At 53.8% G+C, this 20,881-nt stretch overlaps 1 protein-coding gene and 1 long non-coding RNA gene across 5 annotated transcripts in view; one reads left to right on the top strand and one right to left on the bottom strand.

The window, feature by feature from the left end:
* PSD2 (pleckstrin and Sec7 domain containing 2) overlaps positions 1–2,904 on the bottom strand; it is a 73,774-nt gene extending 70,870 nt beyond the window's left edge. Inside the window, exon 1 of one of the 3 annotated variants that reach the window (XM_074313619.1) lies at positions 2,827–2,904. The gene's annotated coding sequence lies outside the window, so the exon portion shown is untranslated. The remainder of the gene's footprint in view (positions 1–2,826) is intronic. The other 2 variants (XM_074313618.1, XM_019740370.2) reach the window with 2 other exon arrangements.
* Positions 1,376–15,402, top strand: LOC109451839 (uncharacterized). 2 transcript variants are annotated; one of them, XR_012489801.1, is made up of 4 exons: positions 1,376–1,571; positions 2,480–2,534; positions 3,779–3,863; positions 9,818–15,402. It is a non-coding gene; the product is annotated as an uncharacterized LOC109451839 (long non-coding RNA). The 2 variants fall into 2 exon arrangements; XR_002138041.2 differs by lacking the exon at positions 3,779–3,863.
* Positions 15,403–20,881: the final 5,479 nt, after the last annotated feature.

Raw genomic sequence — 20,881 nt, 5'->3', positions numbered from 1 at the left:
GGCTTCTGTCAGGAATGAACACCTACTGCCATTAGCATTATTTTCATTATCATCAGTACATCATTCTCATGGCTGTAGCCCCATCAGCACACGCCCAGCTTTTGGTTCTTGTTTGGGGAAGCCATCCCTCATATTGCCAAAGGGGCATCATAGTTCCCACAGGAGCCCCATCTGGGGAGCCAAGCTGGGTCCACTACCCCCTACCGTGTGGTGCCAAGAGCCCCCCCTGGAAGAAGAAAGACACTGAGTCATTCCGATTCCTGATTCGGGGATCCAGAGCTGGCGGCAGCCCAGCCAGCCCCTCCAAGGAGAGTATCAGGGGCAGTGGTAAGTCCCTGGAACTCTGCTGGCAGCCCAACCCAAGAGCTGAGCATGGCAACACCAGGAGCCAGATTTGGGAGGGAATGGGGGTACCGTGTTTCCCCGAAAATAAGACCGGGTCTTATATTAAGTTTTGCTCCAAATGACGCATTAGGGCTTATGTTCAGGGGATGTCCTCCTAAAAATCATGCTAGGGCTTATTTTCTGGGGAAACATGGTAGGAAATGCAGGGATCTAGTGGCTGGACCCTAACAGAACAGGAAGGGGCAGTGGGAGGCATCTGTGAGCATCCCTGTGGATCTGGCACTGGGCCAGGTCTCCACTACCCTGGAAGAGAGGGAGGCCTACCCAATTTACAGGTAAAGGCTACAAGATTCAGAGAGGTCCCATCAACCGACAGCAGTCACATGCACCCGGCCCGGGAGGTGGCACCAGGCAACATCTGCTCAGATGCCCACAGCCCCTGATCCTCATGTCCTGAGTGGACAGCCAGGCCCAGAGCTTGAATAGCGGGAGTGGAAGCAGCCAGCAACCCTGTCCATGCTGGCAGATGGAGGGTGGGAGCAAGCACCACAGGGATTGGGGATAGAGGTGAGGGAGCAGGGCAGGGGAAGTGAGGCACTCTGGGCCAATCCTTCAGCAGGGTGAGGCAATGGGATGCCACCTAGGACGGAACATCAGAAGCCTGATTCTTCAGCTTGGCTCACCCTAAGCCTTGGCAAGTCCTGGCCTCTCTCTGAGTCTCAGTTTCCCCAGTCACGCTATGACAGTTCTGAGCCCCAAAGTTCTTTCTAGTGGATCTAGGTCAGGCCTCCCCAGGCACCCCAGTAGGGCAAGATGCTAAGGGGTCCAAGAGGGGTCCGTGTCCAGGCAGCTGTGCCTCCCCACCCAAGGCACACACAGGGTCCTCGTGGAAGAAACACGATGTATACAAATAATTAAACGGAAGAATTGGAGTGATTAGGGCAGATGATTATTGTCAAATTATGATTTATCTTGTAGTGGAATTAGTATTCCCCCAAAGGGCCCGGCGTGGCGCGGCGCCCGCCACGGCCCGTGATTAATCGCCGTCTCCAGAAGGTCACCTCCAGCCACTGCAGATTAACTCAGTGGGGAAACTTCTTTCCGTAATTCAAGCTGTTGTTCCCACAACCTGTCATCCGCCGCGGAAAAGGACGATTTCGTCAGGGAGCCCAGGGCGGGGGCCCGTCCGCTCCCCAAGCCCCTCCCGACTGCGGACATGATATATGGTGCGTCCTGACACGGGTGACCGAGAAGGGGGGCCAGCGTCCGCCGAGGGGTGGGCAGCGGGAGGCAGGAGTAGGGAGCGTGGGGGGGCGGGGGAGGGAGACACAGCGCCGCCAAGCAGAAGTAGGCTGTGAGGGGAGAGAGCGCGGGCGGTGGCAATTAGGAAGAAAATTGGATTTTTCAGCGTCCAGAGGCAGCTGGGATCTACGGTGTGTGGTGCAGCCATCACCCCCTTCCCCAACACACACAGGCACCCAGCTCCAGCCAGGCAGGGACTCTCCAGGAGGGATGGAGGGTGGGGGGCAATGGACCTCCTTCAGGAAGGTGGGAGATGGAGAAGCAACAGACAGCACAAGAACCTGGTCAGACCTGAGGATGGGGCCCTGCAGAGCCCCCCAGTGGAGAGCAGCTTCCCTGACCTGACAGCTAGGACCCAGATCCCATTTCCACAGTGGGAGATACTGCCAGCCACATGCCCACATCCCAGGGGGATTCCAATCATAGCCACCTCCATGGACAGCCCAGACCAGGTCTGGGAGGGGGCTCAGGATCCCTAGTCTGAATCCCTGTGCTTGGAGCTCAGTGGAGACAAGAGACCCCCATTCCTGCCTCCTCAACCCAACCTCTGTCCATCCCAAGTGTGTGTGTGGGGGGTGAGGTATGAAGGCACAAGAACCTCCCCTTCCTCTGTCTAATTTGCCTTCCATCCAACCCTCTAGGGGGCAAAGGGGAGGTCTTGTGCCCATAGTACAGATGAGGAGGCTGAGGTAGGGTGACTTTCTGCTCTGAAGCTGCCCCTCCAAGCTCCTTCAGGCTCTGCCCTTTCGGGGTCCCATAGCCCTTTCCAGTGCAAGCCCCCCTGCTCATCCTCCCCACCTCCATTAACACTCACTGTGCACTACTCTTTCAGGCCTCCAGGCTTTGCACATTCCTGAAATGGGCTTCCTGTCCCCTGCCCTCATCAGGTAAACTTTTATTCCTTCTTTTCAGTTCAACTCAGTTGTCCCTCCAGGAAGAGATGGTGTCCCCAGGCCCACTGGAAACCTCGCCAATGTGAGCATGGATCCCCGCCCCACCCCCAGTACAGGAACTGTGCTCTTACTGGCCTCCCCCCACCAGAATGGGTACTCTCTGGGGACCTCCTACAGCCATCTCCCCAGTACCAGCAGACCCAGCCCAGCAGGTATTCAGGAAATCATCTGGAAAGCACCAAGGGCTCAGGGGCCTCCACTCCCCACCCCACCAACCCCAGCTTACCAGAGCCCAGATCTGAGGGTTGGGGGGTAGAGGACAGTAGTAGGGCCCCTCGCTGGCTGCTGCCTTCGCGGTCCGGACCAGAGGCCTGTTTTTAGTTGAGAACAGAAGCATGTATTATGTATACCGCGGTTTGCTCAGAACATTCTCGGGTCTGAGATATTTAGAGTTGTGAAGACCCAGCACTATTTGGTAGAGAAAAATGTATTTCTCTCCCTCTCAGGAATGGGGGAAGGGGAACTACTCTCTCCAAAATCATTGGGATTAAACACTAGCATTTTCCTTGGGGGAGAAAGGGGCTTTCCATGCTCTGCTGGACTGTTTGGCAGACACTCCCCCCCTTCCCGGTCTTTGGCTAATGGTGATAGTAAAAACTCCAATTAATACTGCATCTTACTTTCCAAACGCCCATTGCTGCACACACTCACTGACCCATCAGGATCAAGCCGAGGAAACTTGTTAACCCCATTTTACAGACTAAGAAAGACTGGAGGGAGGTGGCAGGTGATTTGGCTAAAGAAGGGCTATAAACAACGGAGGCAGCTGTGAGTCTGGGGAAGGGATTCTGGTCCCACCACCACCACCCAGCCCACTCTGTGAAACCATTGCCTCCCCACAGTGGCAACTTCAAAACCTTACCCCTATTTTTCAGGTGGGGCAGATAGTTCGGGCAGGGACCCTCTGAGGAGAGGAGCCTCTTCCTGTGAGCTCTGGGTCTATAGTCCTAATTCAAATCCCAGGCATGCCCCTCACCAGCTATGGAATATTGGGCAAGTCATTTTACCTCTCTGCCTCTGCTCATCTGTAAAATGAGTTCCAACCTTGCAGGGCTGTTGTAAAAATGAAACAAGACTGGGGCCTGGCCTGGCAAACACTAGGTGCTCAATAAATGTTGAGTTGTGCTTGTTTTTGCTTGTTCTATCATGTTGACCATCTCACTAATCTCTTGTGGAAGAGGTGAGGAGAGCTGAGAACGTCCCCATTTCCCAGAGGAGGAAATTGAGTCCACAGGGCTTCTAGCAGGCACAGGACATCATCAGGTAAATGGTCCTGCAGGCCTTAAGATTCTGTCCCTCCCCTCTCAAGCATCCTCCATTGCTCCAAGCTCATGAAATATAACACAAAGGCCCAGACAGAAGAACCTGCCAGATTCTTCTCTATGCCTGAAACACCGCTGGTTCCTGTCTCCCAGCCTTTGCCCAAGCTGGTCCCTCTACCTAGAATGCCATTTCCACATTTGTTACCAAAATCTTTCAAGGCTCCGCCTTCACGGCCACGCCCTACAGGAAACCACCCCCCAACCTCCAGCCTTCAAGGGTCCCCCGATGGCCTACTGGACTGCGGGGTCCCTCCACTGATCACCTCGTCACCCTCGTGCGGTTTTCTGAACCTCCTCACGAGGTGGGCGAGGCCTCCCCGGTCTGACCCTAGGGGCGCTTGAATGGAACACAGGGTGGGTGCCCCGAATCCAGGATAGCACAGCCCGCTCCCCCACCCGACTCCCTCCAACGCCGCGGCCCGGTCTTTGATCCGGCTGCCTCTGCGCCCTAAACCTGATTGGCATCGAATTACGCCGCGCGGCGGAGGGAGATAATGGCGGGAGGCGCGGCAGACATGAAAGGGGGGGGCGCAGCGGCAGTCCCGGCCGTTGTTAATGACCCAATAAAAAGGAAGAGGGGGAGAAATAACCCTCCCTTCCATCCCCGCCCCCAAGACAGCGGCCGGTGCACACAAAGCCGCCGCCGACTCGGAAATTACCGCGGCTCAACCCAGCCCAGCGTGACTGGAGGGGGGTGGGCTCACCTGGCGAGGCGCAGGAGGGAGGGCGCAGTCACAGCCACACTCGCAGTCACAGCCACACTCACAGTCGCGCGGACAGGCACACATTCTGATCCTGGATTTAATATATTTATACTTTTCTCATCATGGATTTTTTGCATTCATTGTGATTTTCAAAAAATATTACACTGAAATAATTTTCCTGATTACTGAAAAATTTTGTGCCCACCCTAGTCCCTGATGTGAAACACAGTCACACAGACAGCACCGTTCAGTGACACGCACGCACACACTGTCTCACATACACACAGATAGTTAAGACAGTCTCACACGCAGTCACACACACAGATACAGACACGTAGACACACCATCACACGCACTGTCATACCTCAAGTCACATACAGAAACAGACACAGAGCCACATGGACACACACACCTAGCAGGGCCTGCAGAAATGCTCACATAGAGACACGCCCAGAAGTTGAGACAGAGACAGACATACAAAGATACACACACACTGAGACAAATGAGGAGGAAGCTCACAGACATAGAAACACATCACACAGGCCATGGGGAGAGAGACAGACTGATGATACATACTGAAATCTATACGAACATGCAGAAATACACAGACACAAGCATAAACCCACACAGCATCACTAAGACACCCACACCCAAACAGGACTGGGTCACAAAGGCACACATAGCGACACACACATCCAAGCACAAATCGCCAACCCACCAGTCTCTGGGACACACCCATGCCCTCAAGGCCACCCATTTCACACCCTCATTCATTGGTGTTCAAATGAGTTCTGAAGGACCAAGGGTTGGAATGAACACAGCAGACATGAAGTGGGGTCACAGGGCCATGGAGGCCAAAGAACATGTCAGTTGTGGAAGGGATGGGATGCTGCCTCCTTGAATCCATGAGGCTGGGGCAGATGGCTTAAATTGTCAGATTATCAGTTTTATTCACCTCTAAAATGGAGTTCAACTCCTCTCCCAGGAGACTGTGGGTCAATAGGCAAGTACTATATGTTGGCTGTTATTCCCATGTGGACACACACACACACACACACACACACACACACACTTTTCTCTTGGCTACCAATCTCTTTATGGCCAGGGAGGTCCCTCTTAAATCTAATCTGAGTCCCTTGTGCTGTAAACTAACCCCAGTTCTGGGAATGGAGAAGGCTAGCCCCTCCTACGAGCTTCTCCAGCTCCGAAAAAACAGCACCCTGAGCACCAGGGGTCCTGGGAGCCAAATGGGGTTTTATCAGGGGCCAGGCCATGGGTCAGTCATGCTTTGCTTTGCTGTCTGATTTCAAATCCCAGCTCCACCATGAACCAGATGTTTAACTTGGGCATAGACTTGGCCTCTCTGAGCCTTGGTTGCCTTCACTGTCAAATGGGTTAACAGCATCAGCATCCAATACAGGAGGCTGCTGGGAGGATGAAATAGCTCTCAGGCTGAGCTCATGGGCCATGGCTGGAGCTGCTAGTCCATGTTGGGGTCAGAGGTGAGGAGTCAGGGTGCATACTCCCACACATACCAGGACAAAGGCCCTCCCTGCGGCTCCTTCTTAGGTGGACAAGGGGACTTTATGAGCCAAACCTCAGGGCCTAATTAATGCGATTAATCACAGGCCCAACCACACAGGCCATGGGGACAGCTGGGAGGGAGGGTCGTCAGATCAGTTACCCAAAAGGAGAGAGTGGCAGGAAACGAGATTCTCAGTGGTGTCTTCCTCTCCCATCACCCTGAACCCAGGCTCTCTCAGCCCTGGCTGACCAGAGCCTACCTGCACCCCCAGCTCAGTGGGGCAGTCCCTTCTCATGTCTAAATCCAGTTTCTCCTGCTATAGCTCAGGAAGCAGAAGGGATCCGCACTCAAGGTTCTGGCTGTCCCTAGCCAGACAGGTTAAGAAGGCTGGGATTGGTCTCCCAGTGTCTGGGCTATGTGTTATGCTGGGTTTGGTGGTGGTGGTGATGAGGGTGTGTTGAAGCAAAACCTCTCCAAGCCCAGAGTTTGGCCTGGGAGAAAGGCAAAAATAAAGAAAGGAGCTGGTGGCAAGTGGGGAAAGGCCCCCTTCTCCCAGGGGCCTGTGTGTGTGACCCTGTGTGAGGAGGATGTATGGGGGGGGTATCCAAAGGCTCTGGCCAGGGCTGCAGCAGGAGGGGGCAGCCCACTTGGGCAGGGGCGCTGCCGCGTTATAAATCACCCTCGACTCAATTAGAGCTTGTGAAAGGTTGTGCACACCCAGCAGAAAGCGCCGGGCTTGGCGGGAGGCCAGCTCTCTGCGGGGGGTGGGGGGGCAAGAGAGCTGGTGTGTGCCTATGTGCATGTACATGTGTGCATGTGCCTTACTTTGCACACGTGCTTGTGTCCTTGTGTGTGTCCGTATGTATCTGTGCCTGTCCTAGTAAGCATGTGTGTGGGGAGCACATATGCCTGTGGATTCTCGTGTGTGCAATATGCTTGCATCTCCCTGTGTTGGTGTGAGAGTGTAGGTACTTGTTTGTACTTATTTGTGCTGTGCATGTACTTATGTGTGTGTGCACTCGAGTGTGCGTATGTGCATGGTTGTGTCTCTCCACCACTTTGCCTCTGTGTGTGCCTCTTTGCATTTGCGCACCAGGTATGAGTGCCTATGTTTGTGACTGTTACACATTCATGGGCCTGAGGAGTTGAGCTGGATGTGGGAGTGGGGTGGGGGGATGTTCTTGTGTCTGGGAAAGCTCTGTGTATTTAGGGGGAGACACGAATGGATGGAATTATGGGCAGGCGAGAAAGTGACAGCCAGCCCAGGCTAGTCAGGAGAGCCTGTGACAGGGAGGGAGCCAAGCTTGCAGGAGAGTGGGGGTCTGTGCAGTTCAAAGGACCTGCCAAGACCCACCACCTCCAACCCTGAGTAGAGAGACTGGACACCAGCCATGCCGTGGAGTGACTGCCCTAGTGTAGCCAAGGAGCTCCTCTCTTCCTTCCTCCCTACTAGCTAATGGTGATGAGCAGTCACCCTGGGCTGGGCTCTGGGCTAAATCCCACACCTGGACTATTTCACTGCACCCTCACAGATACACTATGAAACATGTACTACTAGAATTCCCACTTTGCAGATACAAAAACTGAGGCTCATTGACTTGCTCACAGCTAATAAGTAGTAGAGTCAGAGTCTGAACCTGAGTTTGCCTAATTTCAAAGGTCTTGCCACATTCATTACTGCCTCCCCCGGAGTTCTCAGTGGTCACACTCTGAAGGGAGAGAGGGAGGGAGTCTGTGTGAGTATGTGTGGGAAGGCGAGTATGCCTTCCCATCTGCCTGAGCAATTTCCACACCCCAGGCTTCTGAGCCCCCAGTACCAGTACATAGCAGGTGCCAAAGAAATACCTATCTGTTGGAGGGAGTAGAGAACCAAGACATCCTCTTCTGCTCTGAGGCTAACAGAAGCTGGCAGAGGTGTTGGTGCAGGAGGGTCCTGTGAACCACCCCATGGGTCCTGGCCACCTCTGCTTCCCTCCCCAGGAGGAGGTGCTGCCCGTGGTCCCAAAGAAGACTGGGAAGAAAGGACTGAGGGTTTTCCAGAGCCAGGCTGGGCCCTGCCTCCTCTTCATTCACACCCAGAGGTGGGATGTGTGTTTAGAGCAACACTATGTTTCACTTGTCCCTTCTCTACCCAAGCCACAGACAAAGACTTTCAGGTCCCCCCCAATGACCACAAGTAAACTTGGGGCGCTGAATCAGAACCCCCATAGACAGATCTGCACAGGCCATTAGCTAAGAACCAATTTGGGACCCCTGACTGAATTTCCCCCATCTACAATGGCATGTCTCTGAGGAGAAGTGTAGATCTAAACCATTCAGTCCTGGGCCTCCTTGCACCGCCTGGAGAACCCAAGCATGGATATGGCCCCCAGGCCCCAGACCCAGGAGCCTGCCCCTCATAGAGGGTAGAATGCAAACCGACAATGGGTTTCAGCTTCTCTCCTGCCCCAGACACCCAGCCTCCACAAGGGGTCCTCCTTCCCCAGCCTCCTGGGAGACCTCCCGGAACAGAGGCATGTTCTACTCCCATTTACTGACCAGGTGCCAAGAGTGGGAGGTGGATGGGCCTCCCTCTGGGCAGCCTCCAAGAGGAAACCTAACCATGTGCCAAACTGTCACCCCACATCTTCTTCAGGCCCCACATCTGGAACCATTTCAGGCAGGAGAATCATAGGACTGAGCTGCCCCTCCTTTGATGCTGGGGCTGTGGGGAAGGGTCGTGCCCTTTGGGGGGTTGGGGGTCACAATTCATGGATGGCACCCTTCCTGAGGATACAAAAACAGAGGTGGGGGAGGTAGGGGAAGCAGAAATGGGAAGGATGAGTGAGGTATTTATGTCATGGTGCTGGGACCTGTAGGATATGGGGGACTCCAGAAAGGATGCAGAAGACGACCAGCATTTTAAGCCTGGCGAAAAGGGCAGGGCCAAGCCTCACTGTTGCTAAACCTCAATTTTCCCACTGGTAAAATGGGGATAGTACTTCCCAGAAAGGATTCTGGAGGAGGATCCAGAGTGAAAGGATGGTTTAAGCATGGGACCAGACATCAGTAGTGTTCAGGACAGGGTCGTACTGTAGCTGCTATTGTTATTATCATTATTTTGTTTAAAACATAGCTGCTTCCCACCAAAGCTCTCCATCCAGCTGCAGAGACCAGGGGAACACCCCCAAATCAGTCAGGCTCTGTGGAATCAGACACTGCAATATTGGCAGAGGAGGATCCTGGAGGCTGGGCAGTCAGGAAGAACCTCCCAGAGGAAGTAGCCTGGGGATGAACTTCAGAGATGCAAAAGTCAGGCAAGCTGGAGTGGAAGGGAAAGGACATTCTGGGGGCAGATGGGCTGGAGCCAAGCCTTGGAGACCAGAGGGAGCTCAACAGGGCAGGTGGGCCTGACTGAGTAAGGAGCTGGGGAGAGGCCAACAGGGCGCTGGCCTGACTTGTCCGTGGGAGATGAAGAGAGAGGACGCGATCCTAGCCGCCACCTCTGTAGGAGAACTCTGCCCTGAGGCCCAATCCATCCCCACCTGCACTGCATCCCAAGAAGTCCTTAGGATCTGCAGGGGACAACTTACAGCCACCCTGATATATTCCTTCCACCCAGGGCTCTGAGAAATCAGGTGGCTGTTCTCTCCTGTTTATTTATTCCCCTGTTTTTTCCCTTTTCAGGAGACGATAATTATTCAGATGATCGCGGTGATTTACTCGGCAATCAGAGTCGCTCGATGCGGTGGCCGCGGAGCCGAGACAGACGAGCAACGCCAAGGAGGACGAAGCCAGGGGCTCAACCCCCTCCTCCCTCCCACCCGCCCGGCCTTTGTTCTCTTTGAGGTCTGCACCCGTGCTGCCTGGTGGACAGTGGAGGCGCCCACCAGCAAGGACACAGCAGCAAGCTCGGAGTCTTGGGAGCGAGTGTGCACGAGGGCATGCTTGGGAAGGGGGTGCTGAACTGAGAATGGTGCAGCTCCTGTTGTGTTCATGTGTGTGTGTGGGGGGGGGGAGTGTACCAATGCATGAACATAGAGGTCAGGTGTGTAATCAGAATGTATGCACCTGTGTGATTGCCTGGGGTCTGGGGTACATCTGTCTCTACAGGCTTGTTCAGAAGTGCTGTGGGCAGGTGCCCAAACGTTTGTATTTTAGGTACACAGTGGAGAGGGACGAGGGTGGGGTTCCAGTGCCGAAGCTGTCAGAGGTGATCGTGGATTGGACAGACGCTAGGTTCTAACTTGATATCTCTCTCTGATTCCGCCTGGGGTGGGGGGTTGGGGAGACAAGACGGTGATCAGCTCAGCTCATATCCAAATACCAAGTTTCCTGGGTCAGTGCTGGGGTCACGTGGATACAGGTGTGGCCGTGTTCACAGGCGTGTGTACACACGCGTACCCGCAGGCCTTGTCCCCTCCTGCCCGCCGGCTGGCGTGGTGACGGTGACCTCATTACCGCCTCCGCAAAGGCCCCTTGAAATCCCTGCGCGGTCGCATTTGGCTGCTTCTAAGTGATGGGAACGGCCTGCGCTTCCTGATCAATCGCTTAAAATTCAGGGTCGGCTCGCTTGCCGGCGAAGGCTGCCTGCCAGTCCCACGCACCGCGCTCTGCCGCCTCCCCCCACACCCCCGCCTTGCTTTGGAGTGGGGGGGGTGGGCTGCGATACTGCCGTATTGGAAAACATCCCCGCGCTGGCTGGGGGGCCCAGTGGGGCCAGCGCTGGAAACCGTTCCACTCGAGCAGATGGCTGTGAAACTTTGGCGGCGAGATAAATTGGGTCTGACGGCGTGAGGCCGGCTCACAGATGGGCGGGATTCTCACGCCGGCCCCCACGTCCGGCTCCGCTGCGGACAGGGCCGGCGCCACTCAGAGCCCCCTTTGGGCACCCGCCTGGCCAGCAAAAGCCTTCGGGAGGCCACTCATCCGCCAATAGCCTCTCTCTGCTGGAGGCGCCCTGCGTCGCACTCCTTCCGGCCCCAGATCTCCCCAGACACGATCCCAGAGGGAGGGGCAGTCCCCAGCCCCCGCCTGGTCACCTCCGCCAAGCTGGCAGCTGGGCTTTCCCCCTCCTCTGCCATCCGCAGAGGCCTGAAGCGTGAAGGTTAACAGCTGGGGGGGGAGGCTGCGTCGTCCCTCACCCGTCTCTGCTGCAGCCCCGCCCACCTGCCAGCCCTGGGGATGTCGTAAACAGGGCTGTGAGGTGTGCGTGTTGGGATGGGGGGTGGAGGGCTGAGGGAGGGAGAGAATGGAGAGCCATACAGACAAAGAGAGAAAGCAAAAATGAGCAAGAGGCAGAAGAGACCTAAGCAGAGACCGAGGGACAGAGACAGCCAGAGACAGAGACCGGCAGGGAAAGAAATGGAGACCGAGATGTAGAGACAGATAGAGACACCCACACCGAGGAGGGAGGGACCTCAGAGCCAAAGAGGAGACAAAGAGAGTGGGAGGAAGGCGAAGGAGAGGACCAGGGGACGAGATACAGGCGGGGAGGGCCTCGACTGCGAGCCACCAAGGGGAGGTGGGGAAGGGGAACGCGAACGAGGTTGGGGAGCAGGGCTCAGCCCTGTTCTACTCTCGCCCCCATTTTGAAGGCCGCGCGCGGCCCAGAACGAAGGAGTGTCCCCGCACCAGGCTCGATCCCAACACCACTTCCCCGCCTCGGTTTCCCTGGGAGTGCCGGTAAAGGGAATAGTGGTGGTGCGGGGGGCTGCAGGCCATCACTCTGCCTCAGAGCCCGCCCTGTCGAGCCGACTCCCCGGCACATCAGTCCAGCGGGCAGATATCGATCAGGCCCAGCCAAGCTCGATACCCGCGGCCTGCAGCCCACTCTGCAGCGGTCCTAGAAACAGGAGGGGGCTCACTCTCCGAACCGCCCCTGAGGGGATTCTATGCCAGAATAAATCCGGGAGAGCCCGGGCCGGAGCGAGCGACTCACTCGCCCACGCCTGTCCCTATTAGGCCAGATTAGGCGGGCCAAGCAGCCTGCAGCAGGAGAATGGTCCAAGTTGACCCCCAGCCCTTTCTCCTACCGGGCGCAAGAGGCCAGAGGGAAAAATCTTTGCTGAGTTGATGAAGTTGAAGTTTCGTAAAGGGCGTGAAAGAGACAGCCAATCAGCGAGCCCGTATTTACATGGGCTCTCTGATTGGCTCTCACCGTGCCTCTTTAGAATGTTACTTAGAAACCTTAAGAAGGAAAGTCCAGATAAAAAGGGAACCTTGCTCAGACCCCTCAGGTTCATGTAGCCCCGCCTCCCCAGGCCAAGCTCTGAAGCGAGGTGGGGAGCTTAGACATGGTTTCCCCAACCCTCACAATACAGATGACTAACTCTAGTCTGGAGGGTCAAAGAGGTAAAGCTTATCCTGAACCAGGGGCTAGGTTCCACCCAGCATCCTTCTCTGTGCCCACCTCCAGATACCCAGCTGTGTGGTCAGGGGTTATGTCGGACTGGAGGCGGGGAGGAGAGAGGGGCTGGCCTGGCTTGGGAAAAGATGGTCTGTGGTGCACAGTCTTGTCTGACATGAATTGTGTGTTTGGTGTCACCAAGTTCTGCAAGTTCTCAAAGCAGCTTTGAAGGTAGGCCCAATTGGTTCCCCATGAGTCCTAGACAAGGACTCAAGGGAGCCCCGTGACTGGCTGAGACCTCAGGGGCCTAGAGGAATGGGTTTGTCCTGTGCAGAGTGAGGCCAGGCCACCCTAGCAGGCTTGTACTGCCCCTAGTCCCCAGTCCTGGGTCTAGGAGGCCTGAGTCACTCTTGGGGAGGGAGGAGAGGACTGGACATTGGCAGCTATGAGTGGAGAACCAGTTTTCTGTCATGGGGCCTCCACCCTGCCCTCCCTCTCCCGCCCATGCTGGGAAAAGGGTCCCCTGGGGTGGCCATTTGCAAATCCAGCCCAGCTTCCTGGCCTACACCCCTCCCTGGGGCACAGTACACATGACTCAGGCCTGGAGGAGGAGAGGGCTTCTAAGGGAAGATGGGGGGTGGGAAGCGTTGCTGAGTCCTTGGCTGAAGCTGAGGAGAAAGCCCCTCCAATTATCTGTGTATGATGAATTGGGAAATAGGTGGGAGAATTCACTCTAGTGGGGCTCTAACCCCACCCCAATTCTTTCCCAATGACATAGCCTGGAGACTCAGCTCTGTCTCTCAACTCCAAATAGACTTCATCCAGAACCTGAAATATATGTGAAGGAGAGGCTGTGCCTGTGTCCTGTGTGCATGCAGCTGATCCTGTGACAGGTTATGCACACACCCTTGTGGGACCTTGGGCAGCAGTATCAAGTGCTGGGGCAAATACACCTTGTTTGCAGAAAACCCAGGGACCCTACAGCCAGTGCCCAGACATCTGAGGGAACCCTGCCACCTGCCAAGCCACAGAGCTCAGCCTGCTGATGTGCCAAACTTGCTGTGTGACTTTTGGCACAACTCACACATCTCTGAGCCTCAGCTTCTCTCTAAGTCCATGCTCTCCTGAACACACCATTCCCAGTAGAGGCAGCTGCAGAGAAACCCTAGGAGCAGGGCAATCCAAGAGGGGTCTGGGAGGGCCTTCTCAGAGGCCCAGTTGGTTCAGCCCGTGGTCCAGCAGTCGAGCTGGACAGGGACAAGATTGCCAAGTCCCTCGGTTCTCACCACATCTCAGAATCCCATCTCTCTTGCCTCCCTGTCTGCCTCATAAATTGCAGGAGGCTAGGCTGGGGCTGGAGCAGCAGTGGGGAGCTGCATGTGCCTGCATGCATGCATTGGTGTGTGTGTACACATAGGTATACACACATTGGGAGGGTGTGAGAGCCTCCCCCAGCCCCACCCCTGCCACCATTGCATTCTGAGAAGCTGAGATAATCCCTTGCCATCTGTCTTGTGTTGCTAACCCGCTCAGCAGGACAGCTGCCCAGGCCACAGCTCTGCAGGCAAGCCGGTGTGGGACACTGGGGGAGTTAACCAGCTCTGAGGACCTGGTAGCAGCACTCCCCCCAGTGTACCTCACCTTCCTGGCTCTAGAGGGAGAAAGTGAAGCCAGAGGGGACAGGCAGGAGTTACTCCACTCCTGCTTCTGACCATGGGAGCAGTAGAGGAATGGGAAACACTCCCTGGTCTGGGGCTGGGGGCTGACCCTCCCAGAGCACAAGGAGATGGACAGAATGGCCTGCTGCCTTATGCTCCACATGTACGTGCACACATATCCCTATGATGGGAGGGGTGCAGTAGGGACAAGTAAGGCCTTTTGGGCCCTGGTAAGGCGAGGAAGAGCCATCTCCTCTGCCTCTGGCAGGCCAGTGTCCAGGCCCCCAACTGGTCAACTTCCCAGAGACAGGAGGAGAAGGCAGGCTCGTAAATGTTTGGTGGGTAATGCTCAGTGTACAGGCCCTGCACCCCAAAGTGTTATGACCATCATAATCCCCACTGTTCTGATGAGGAAACTGAGGCTCAGAGAGGGAAGTGACTTGCCCAGCTCACTTCAGTAAGTAGAGGAGCTGGGACTTGGACCCAGGCATCAGGCTTCAGCAACCCTCACTCTATACCAGTGTTTTCTGTCCCCTGCAGCAGTCAGGTCTCTCACCCTGCCTCACTTCCCCTTCCTGTGGCTCTCCTCCCATGAGGCTCTGAGGTTCTGCCAGCCAAAGCCAGGCAACATGGTCCCAGCACAGCCAGGCTGTCAGGCCATGCGACGGAAGGCCTGAAGGAGTGTGGCCCCCCACGTACCCCTTCCTGTCAATCATTTCTCTTCCCCTCTTACACAAACAGCATGCTTACACACACACACACACTCTAAAATATAGATTGCTCACACCCATCTGGTCACACCAATAGGTACTCACACACACACTTGCAGATAAACATAAGTACAGTCACACATTGCTGGTACACATACAAACTCACAGATACAAACATAAACTCATGTTTACACATGGTCCTGCACACTCGCACTCATGCTCTCACATTCACATTCTCTCACACTCAGTCACACTCACACACTCTATCACACTCAGAGCCCTATCTGGATAGGCTGAAGTTCTGGGGCCCTGAGGTCAGCAGAGCCCTGGCAGAGGCTGGGGACAGCCTGGTGTGCAGGGGAAGAGGAGGGGCTGCCACAGAGGCCTGGAGGATCCTGAATAATTCAGAGTGGTGGGTGGTGGACTTCTCACACAGGCTTTCACTTTTAATCCTCACCAGGGGCCTGCACAGCAGGTATTATACTATAGCCCCATTTTACAGATGAGAAAACTGAGGCTCAGAGGAAGAAAAGATTTGCTCAAGGTTGTAAAGCAGGGCTGTATCTCTCTCTCTCTCTCTCTCTCTCTCTCTCCCCCCCCACCCTCTCTCTCTCATACACACACACACACACACACCCTGGAGAGAGGTTACTTTGGTCACTCTGCACAGATGGAGATGCGAGACCCCAGCCATCTGAGGACACTCTGGAGTGTGTTGCTGGAGTCTGAATCCAGGAAGCACCATGGCTCATGGTCTGCACATAGTAGGTGCTGTCCGCTGAAGGAGGGTATTGTGCATGGGTGTCATACAGTAACCCTAGACCATGCCTCTACCACTTACACAAGTTACTAGATAGCTCTGAGTCTCAGTGTCCTCATCTGTAAAATGGGCACTAAGTATACCAACCTCATGAGGTGTTGGTAAGGATTGACTGGGAAAACACAGGTAAAGCAGTTAGCATGTAGTCTGGCCTGCAGAAAGGGCTCCACATTGCAGCCAAGACTGCAATGCAAATACCCTTGCCACAAAGTGGTGGGCTGTGTTCTCTCTGCCTGTTACCCCCACTCTCCTTTGCTGTTACCACGAGTCTCCTTTTCAAGGCAGATGCCACCTCCTCCAGGATGATAGCCATGGTCTCCTGCCATATCCTGCACCCCTCATTGACCTCCCGATCACCCTCCCTGGCACCCAGGTAGCTGGCCTTATATGCTGAGAGTGGGCCCAGCCTGCTCCAGCCAGCTCAGGGTCTGCACACAGTAGGTGTTCAAGTGCTACCTGCTGAACTGACAGTCCTGCACCATGTCAGCACACAGCAACCAATAGTTAGGGTGCTTCTGCAGTTAAAATAAACCGCTGAGGTCATGGGTCTGTTCTCTCTGCAAAAATAAAAATATCCAACAGCTCGTGCCTGGTGAGACACACAGCAAAAGACCAGACGTGACTGCTTCACCTCCCAGAGGCCAAGCGTCAGGCTCCCAGCCAGGTCCTAATCGGAAGGGGCACCTGCCCAGGCCCAAGGGTGCCAACACTTAGAGGCAGTTGGCATGTGACTACTGTGCCCAGTGGGAAAGGCAGGCGCTCCATCCCCAGAGCCCTGAGCTCTGAGGAGATGATGGCACATCCTCCATATTTGATTCAAAATAAAAAACCACAGTAAACCATAGACCTAAAATTTATACATCGGCTGAAATTAAAATAGCTTCTTGCTACGTTTTCGGGTTCCTATATTCAGGATCAGCTCATGGAAGCTGAATCAGGCAATTTGACTGTCCTCTTGTTGTGTTTCTATTGTTGCCCCTGCTTTCCTGGAATCTCAGCACCTGCTTGGTTTCCCCTCTGGAGCAAACCTCAGCCTGGTCTGGGGGATCCCCTGATCCTGTACTCCGGAGGCTGAGCCCCCCACAAGCCTCCCAGAACCCCAGCCCCTCCCTCTTGCAGGGAACCTTACGGCTGGGCCCGTGCCTGCGGCGAATCTCACCCCAGTATTATTTTAGTCACAGACAGACACGAGGCAGATGGTGACAACATCCCTTCCCCACTCCCCACTGACGAGCTGTTGCCGCCCTGAAGCCTCAGGGTTCTTCTCCCTCAGGAATATTTCAATCCTGACTCTGTGGCTAAATGTGGCTGCTCTTGTGAGACAGGGGCACATCTGCTCCTCCTTCTCCCTACCCCCACCCATTTCCTGGGGCTGAGCAGAGAGTCCTTGGGAGGCTCCCAGCAACTTCCAGGTCTGCCCTGTCCCCCGAGCTGTCCTACTGTGTGCCAGGCACCGTGCCATGAGCATTGTACCTTTGGGAGGGGGCAATTATTGTGCCCACTTTACAGATGAGGAAACTGAGGCTCAGAATGAAGCAGGGGTCCATCCCAGGTCACATAGCCAGAGAGGAGGTGTTCCCTTGGGTCCCTAGGCACCCTGGAGACACAAGGTACACCCTCCACTCCTTCCCCACACCTGACGACCTCCATGCACAGCCTTTGGGTGACCACCTCAGGCAACCCACCTTCCCTGCAGAGCAACAAGAAGCTCTCTATTGAGTTGCTGTACCCACTCTCCTGCATCAGCCAGTAGCCTGGGCCACCAGGCTGGCCAAGCATTGTCTGCCCACCCCCTCGTTGTGCTGGTCCTAGCTCAATGGGCATGTAGGCTGTAATTGTGAGCACCAAGGGCAGGGGAGGGGGACGCTGGCATAAGACAGGCCTGGTTTGGAACCTCAGCTTGGCTGTGACTTTGGGCAAACCCCTTCTCAGGATCCATTTCTTCATCTGTGAAATGCACAGCAGCAGTACCCCCATTTCCTCCCCCTTAATTCAGTGAGGTGACTGCTATATCTCAGCACCTAAAGCAGGACCTGGAACAGAGCACATGCTCAATGAATATTTATTGAATGAATAACACATGTAATGACCTTAACATCAGGCCTGGCTCTGTGGGGCTGGTCCTCCCAGCAGCCCCAGCCCCAACTCTGCCTTTGTGGTCCACTAACAGCCGCAGTTGGCCACAAGAGCCAAACTGAGCTGTGTCTCTGGCCCCTGGCCAACCCCCGCCACACAAAGTGCTTGGAGCCTTAGGAGGACAAGCCCAGGGCTCAAGCTCCAGCAAGGGGTAGGAGGTGAGCCAATGTTGTTTTGGTTCCCTTGTTCCCCCTTTCCAGCCACCTACCCTGAGTGGCCAGGGGTGGTGAAGCTGGACAGGGGCTCTTTGAGGGCTTTCAACTCTCTCTTGGCAGGTAAGGACATGTCTGGTCCCAGTCAGAACTCATGGCTGTGGGTTCCCTATCCCAACGCAATCCCCACCCCCCATGCCTCAGTGAGCCTATTTCTGGATCTGGGCCAAGATATACACTGACAAACCATCACATAAAAACACATACACCACAGTGACACTCACACCCCCAAAAGATATACAAAACTATATACACAAATACACACCACCCAACTTTAGGCACAAATACAAACATACACATGACTCAACGTGCACAGCAGGGTATATAAGCTTATAGACATCTGCACTACAGAGCACATTATGTGCCACAGTCACACATGGCCCAGGACATACCCAAACAGTCACACAGCACAGCCATGAACGTGTGTGTGGCACACTCATACAAGCCCAGGTACCCAGACCGGGAGCACAGATGTGCACAGCAGGATAGAGAAGCCTGTGCTGCACAGAAACTGAGGTGTGTCTCCCCATATTGGACCTAGCCAGAAGCTGAGCTGCAGCAGCTCTGGAGCGGGGAGTGGGGGGGAACAAGTTGGGGTGGGGACACAAGGCCTTTGGAGGAGGAGAAGGGCAGGTCAGACCTGGGGTGGAGGTGGGAGGCAGTTCCTGCTCAGGGTCAGTTCTGTAGCCCCCACTCTCACATGACTCAGGCCTAGGCCCTCGTCACACACTGACATGCCATACTACTCATCTCTCCCCTCGCGCACCTCTGCCCAAGTCACTCCCACATTCATGCATGCACAAGAAACTGGGTGAGGTTAGTCACTGTCACCACAAAAGCCAATACAAAAGAAAAGAGAAGCTGACTGTCAGTGCAGAAACCTGTAGAGACACTTTCCAGCAGGGGGTTCTGGACAGCAGACCACACTCTCCCAGGTATGGTCATGAAGGGTGGTCATGTTATGATCATGTCAACACTGTGCTAAGGACACAGCCCTGAGGTCAGCGGATTGGAAAGGCCTCCTGGTGAAGGACCAGGGCTCTCTTCTCTGGTCCTCTGTCTCTGGGCACATCTCATCCATCACTTCCCTTGTCAACACTGCTCTATGGTACCCATTGCCATAAATGGACTGGCATTCAAGGCCCTTAGTTATCTGGCCTCATCCTGTGTTTTTTTCCCTTGGCTTTTACCAATGCTCTTCCCTCCACCAAGAATGCACTCCCAGGCCCCATCCCTACTTTTTGGCATTCTGCTCATCCATCAACTCAATGTCACCTCCCCTGAGAAGCCTCCCCAATTCCTGCCAGGAAAAAAAATCTCACTTCTGTGCTAGAACGACAGAAGATGACCCACGTGGACCTCTTTGGGCCTCAGTGTCCTACTCAATGAAATATGTAAGACAGGGCCTGTCACCACTGAGAACAGAATGAGGCAGAATAACCCAGCACAGGGGTTCTCAAAGCAGGGTCCACACACCCCAGGGAGTCCCCAAGTCCTTCTCAGGGGTAGGTGAGGTCAAAATTATTTTACTAATAATACTAAGACATTATTTGACATTTTTACTGTTTGAGATTAGCATTGATGGTATAAAAGCAATAGAGGGTAAAATTGTTGGTGCCTTAGCACAAATCAAGGCAGTGACACCAAACTATATTAGAAGTCATTGTATCTGTCACTGTCAAGCGCTTCCATTAAAAAAAAAAAAAAAGCTAGTTTCACATAAGAATGTCCTTGTTGAAGTGAAGCACTAAAATTAATAATTTTACTAAATCTCAACCCTTGTGTATACATTGATTTAACATTGTGTGTGATGATATGGGAAAGTCACATAAAGCAATGCTGTAACATACCAAAGCATGATTGTTGCCTCAAGGAAAAGCATTTGTGCAGTTGTTTGAGTTACCAGCTGAACTAGCTGCTTTTTTTTTTTCCAAGGAAGACCATTTATTTCCAAGATACAGACTATACTTTTAAGATAGGACTTTTCAGAAACAGGAAATCTTAGTTGTCACCTAGAGAGGTGTATCACAATGAAAGGACACAGTGAAAGGAGATGTGCAGACGCGGGGCAGGCATGGGGCCGGAGACTTATCCAATACTGTCACAACACTTCTTTAAATGAACAAAACATCTTTAAAAATGTAACACCATTTTCACTTGGCCAGAAAGACTGACAAACAAAATTTGACTTGGATGTTTGGCAGAGATGCTCTCAAAAATAATCAAGTGAGCCTGTCACATCAAGGAAAACAACTGGTATTTATTGCCAATTTTTAAAGTGAAAATCTGAATTTTGAAATACTTGCATAGGTCACCATAAGCTTGACAGCTTCCTGGTATATTTCTGATGAAATTGGTGGTGATATTGGTAGATGTGATTATATAATATTATATAATGAAATGTGTTAATATTTGAGAGATCTGTATAACTCAGTGAACTAATGTTTGTATCTGTCACCATCAAGAGCTTCCATTAAAAAAAATATAGGGGGGTGGCTGGTTAGCTCAGTTGGTTAGAGCGTGGTGCTGATAACACCAAGGTTGCTGGTCCAACGCCCGCGTGGTCTACTGTGAGCTGCGCCCTCCTTAAAAAAAACAAACAAAAAAAAAACAACATAGGGTTTCAGATTCTATATGGCAACTGACCTTTAAGAAACTACCATTTGTCAAGTTTTGGTGTAGTATCAAATTATCTGAAAAGGCTATGAAAATACTCCTCACTTTTCCCACCAAAAATCTGTGTGGGGCCAAATTTTCTTCATACACTTCAACAAATAAAACCAAACATACCACAACAGATTGAAAGCCAAAGCAGATCTGAGACTCCAACCCCAAGGGGGCTGTTTGCTCTATTTAGCCAGATATT

Source organism: Rhinolophus sinicus, linkage group LG10 (assembly GCF_036562045.2).
Source record: "Rhinolophus sinicus isolate RSC01 linkage group LG10, ASM3656204v1, whole genome shotgun sequence".
In the NCBI taxonomy this organism is placed as follows: Eukaryota; Metazoa; Chordata; class Mammalia; order Chiroptera; family Rhinolophidae; genus Rhinolophus; species Rhinolophus sinicus.
This window is presented reverse-complemented; position numbering and strand designations above follow the sequence as displayed.